The 5238-nt window shown below is 24.0% G+C and overlaps 1 pseudogene; it reads left to right on the top strand.

The window, feature by feature from the left end:
• LOC107017674 overlaps positions 1 to 4963 on the top strand; it is a 14042-nt pseudogene extending 9079 nt beyond the window's left edge.
• The last annotated feature ends 275 nt before the right edge of the window (positions 4964 to 5238 follow it).

The raw sequence follows: 5238 nt of genomic DNA, 5'->3' as shown, positions 1-5238 counted from the left end.
TATATATATATATATATATATATATATATCATAAAATTACTAATTTTATTTTTCAAATGATTTTTATATATTTTTTTACAATCAAACGATAAATAAGTTTTAAGACTAAACATATGGTGATATAACGTGTGTGATGAGTTTTTTTTTTTTAAAAAAATTTAACTATCTTTTTACAACCTCCTTATTTACAGCAAAAAAGAAATGAAGATCATGATGAATAATAAATTTCTAATTTTTTAAAAATCATTTCATTAAATAGTAAAATATTGTTATTTATTTTTTAAAATAATTTTAAAGTAGTTTTTACAAATAAACAAGAAGTGATTTTTAAAAAATTCTGTTTTTCCTAAAACTAAAAATTGGTTACTATTCTTTGAATTTGAATTTGAAATTGAAATTTACTATTTTGAAATAAAAATAATAATAAAAAAAGAAAATTTAAAATTTTGGTAAGTACGTTAGGGATCCTATTTTTGTAATAAATAGGAGAAAAAAGTCTTATGAGTATGCACTACAAAATTAGTAAATAGATTAAACAATAAATGACAATTTAAAAAATGAAATATTAGAAAAACGTAAATCGAAAACAGTCTTAAAATTTTTTTACCTTAAGAAAAATATTGATTTTTTCTCAATTTTTAATTGTTTAAGTAATTTGATAGTGGTGCTAAATTTTTAGGAGCACATAACAATGAGATATCTGATTTTCAATTTGAAACTAAAATTAACTAAAATAATTCTAACAAACTAATTGTATCACATTATTTATTTATTATATTTATTGAACTTTTATTTTTTCAAATAAGTAATTGGTAAAATTAATAATAATTAATTATTATTATTAAATACCTAAATCGTTTGAATTGATTAACTTCTAAATTAATTATAATTTTCAAATTAAATATATACTAATTAAGAGATATATTTGACTATATGATTGTTTGAATTTTTTATAATTAAAATTACATAAATCATACAAAAACATTTTACTATTTTAAAATAATCAATCGTGTGAAAAAACCTACAATTGTTGCAAATATCAAATTCTAAGAAATTAATCTTAAAAAGTTCCATATCCAAAAGATACTAAGAGTTTTAAGAATAGTAAAAACAGTTTTGTTTTTCTTTAAAGAACAAGTTACCATTTAAAAAGATATGTTAGAATTTATTGTGATAGTTAAAACATAAAGTGGTTACAAATGGTTATAACTTTTGAATTTTATCCTTACCAATTTTATAGATAATATCTTTCTATATAAAAGGAGAAGAACAAGTGCCACGTGTCAGCATTATTATCAAATTTTTAAAGAAAAAAATACACAAGTACCTTCTTAGATTATAAGCGAAATTTCAGAGACACACCTTAATTAAATTAAGGTTCTATTACCCCTGAACTTATTTTTTTTGTAATTTTATACATCTTTTGTCTTACGTGGCATATTTCGTGACTCCACGCAATTGAGGCGCGTGAGAGATATTTGAATGCCACGTAAGTTAAAAAGGTGCACAAAATTATAAAAAAATAAGTTCAGAAGGTAATAGGACCTTAGTTTAGTTAAAGTGTGTCTCTGAAATTTTGGTCATAGTAGGTACTTGTGCATTATCCCTTTTTTACATATAATAGAATTAAGTAATAAATTGATATTTTATTAAAAAATAGTTTCTAGATTTTTATGTTTTGTTTAATTGACTCTTTTGCTGCTTCTTTTTTAAAAAAATTGTGATATTTTATAATTATAGATAGTTTATCTATTTAATTATAATTTTAAGTACATTTTCTATATTATATTATTAAAAGAAATCAACTCTCTTTGGATGAAGAATTTTTTTAATCTACTTGTAGAAAATAAAATTGTAAAATCTTACCGCGTCACTATTTTATTGCAAAATAAATTAAACAATGTCATGATACAAAATAATTTTAAAAAATAATTAAAAGAAGGAAAATAAAACATTAATAAAGGAATAGTTAAACAACAAAATTTAAATTTGTGGTGTAGTTTCTATTTCTTTAGCAACCTTATATATTCAGAAAATTTTCATAAAATGAATAATGATTTGCAAAGTGCTATTTTATACTTTTATTTTCAAAAACATTTTTTTTATCATTGATATTATTGTATTATCATATAAAAGAAGAGACTTATAGTAAATCAAAGAATAGAAGACGATCTTTTTTTTTCATCTTTCAATTTTTGTTTTGCTCAACAAATAATTTATTTTTATGTGGTATATTAATTTGATTATAGTATTTTTTAATCGATCATTTAAATTCATTATTTTGTACATTTCAATTTTATGAAATTATATTTGAGTAAATGAAAAACATTTTAATTAATTTTTTATGATACAACGAGAGAAGAGTGTACTAAAAAGAGATTGCAACATGCTTTGTTTATTATATTTTGATTTTAGCTAAAAATAGCGTTAATAGTTTAAATACTAGGTTTTAGATTGATTTATGAAATTAAAATTTAATTAATTAGAAAAAATATATCAATTAACACATGCCACATATGTTATTAATCTTCATCATATTAGAAGACGGAGCAGTTGTTAGAATAGTGTTTAGAGTCTTTTATGAACATATCCTTATTACATATAAATTACGTTAAAATTTTGTTAGCATTATTTGTATATGAAAAACTAAAATATTATATATATATGATTATATATGCACTTTTGTTACTTAATAATAATTTATATTTAGCTATTCATAAATTTAAAAACATTATATTTTTTAAAATATTCGCGCAACGCGCAGTTACGTATATTAGTTAATATTAATTGATGAGCTTCTTAATGTCAACGAAATAAAATAATTAACTTAATTATAAACTAAATAATTTTAGATTATAACTATTATGTAACTAAAATAACGAACCAAATATTTAACTGAAATTAGAATCTTTTTGAGAATATTTTAAGATATTTTAAAAATATAATAATTATATATATAATTATATAAGACCTATATATTATTTATGAATTATCAAACCTGACGAAACTACTTAAGATAACTTACAAATTATATTTATTTTATTTTTTGAAATTTAAAAAACTAATTATTTTAAATCGTTTGAAATTGAAGAAGCACGATGATTGATTTATATTCCGGAGGTCCAAAATTGAGTGTCAACACCATGCAAATAGTATGCAACTGCTATTAATACAGATCTCTTAATATCCTTACGATTTGAAATAGAAACACTAGATCTAAGCAATTCCCGCTCTGATACCAAACCATGACAACTTTGGTGAATCATGTCATGCATTGGCTGATCACCATTGTAGAGTATTGAGAATGTTTGGAGAAAAAGAAGATTCGATACATTTTGTGGAAGCTTTTCTTTATTTTTAATATATGAGAATAGTTAACAAGTCCTCAATACAAACCAAAAAGTTATTTATAGAATGTGATTGTCTAAGCTAAAATTTCAGTTGTTGCCAACTATAAAATAACTAACTGCCTGTTTGTATGGGCTTTTAATGTTGTCAAACTGACTTAAAAGTAAGTTTTTGACTTATTAGAGTATTTGACAATTATCAAAGTGACTTATTTTATGTCAAAAGTGACTTATTTAAGCCAAAAGTTAAAAGTAGAGTGAGGGGTACTTATTTTTTTTTTTAATTTAAAGGTCATTTTATGCTGACCAAGTATATTATCTTTTTGCCCTTAATTCTTTTATACAATTTCCAAATTGTCCATATTGAATTAACCCTAACATCTCTTTCCTCAATTTTCTTTTTCACGTAGTTCGCCTGCTGAGCTTCTTCTTTCTTTTCTCCAAATTTGAAGGGTGAAGATTTAAAGCTTGAAGTAAGTTATCTTTCGATTACTTTCCATTAGCTTTCTTCCTTTTCTCTCGATTGATAGCGATAATATCAAATGTAGGAAAACCAAATCAGCGTGAACTTTAAGTTTTCTTGATTATCTTTCGATTTTTGTTTTTTAAATTATGTATTTTTTGTGCGTCTTCTGCAGCTGATTTCATTTTGTGTATTTTATGTTTTGTGTATTTTGTGTTTTTTTGGTTATGTATTTATAATTTGATTGTGTGTAGTATATATTTGTCATCTATATAAAATTATGGAAGTAGTTATTTTCAATTTCTTATCAATTCTCATCTTTAGAAGACGCTATAAAGAACAAAATGAAAAATATTGGAATGACATAAAGCTGAGTGGAATATTTTTAAGTAATTGATGAGAGGATATACATGTATAGGATGGGATGCCACCAAAAAAATAATTATGATAGATGGTGACTGGTGGAAGCGAAAAATTAAGGTACATTTCTCACATTGTTTTATGTCTTTTTATTTCTTTTATCGTTACACTTTTACTTATTTAAATTTTTTGTTTAGTCTTTTATTACAGGAGGATGTTAGGTATAGAAAATTTAGGAATAAGGATCTTTCACTCATATGATTTCACTATGATGCATTATTTTTGATATTGTTGCTATGGGAAAAAAAGAATGTGCCTCAAATCAATCCCAATTTTTTGAAACTGAGGTAGATTTTGACGAAGAAATATCAAATGATATTGATAATGATGATATGAAGCACTTCATTAATACTAATAATGAAGGGGGTGATGATCCACAAGATATAAATTTTACTATTTTTCCTAAACCATCATTAAAAAGACCTATTTTAACTGATGGTATTGGAACTAGTAATCAAATGAGAAAAAGTAAGACAAAATCTACACCTGCATCAATGAAAGAAGATATACACTCTTAAGTATAGTTGATGTCTAACAAATGTATTGTTACATCTCATGCGGTAGGTGATCCCACCATTGATAAGTGTATGAATTTTTTGGCAAATATTCTCGATATTTTTGAAAAGGGTAAGTCTACAACTATTTTGTGAACATGTTTTTAAAAAAAGACATTCGACAAGTGCTTCTTAAGATATCAACGAATGTGTTCGCAATAAATTTTTGTAAGGGCTGAAAATCGACTGTAAACAAAATAAATAAAAGAAAAATGTGATTTTATTAATGAATCATTGTGAGTACAATTCCGTTATTCTCTTAATTCTCTCTCCTAAGTTTCTCCGCGATTCGAGATCCTTCAATAGCGTACTTATCGAATTGTTGGATGATATAGACCTCTTTGAGATGTAATCGACTCCGGGACGTCGGAAAGTACTTCATTGTTTTAATTTGATCTCCGGGAAGAACTCCGTTGATCACTCCTTCAAAGAGCTATGTAGTTGATGACATAGT

The sequence above is a fragment of the Solanum pennellii genome, chromosome 1 (genome assembly GCF_001406875.1).
Source record: "Solanum pennellii chromosome 1, SPENNV200".
NCBI classification, from domain to species: Eukaryota; Viridiplantae; Streptophyta; class Magnoliopsida; order Solanales; family Solanaceae; genus Solanum; species Solanum pennellii.
This window is presented reverse-complemented; position numbering and strand designations above follow the sequence as displayed.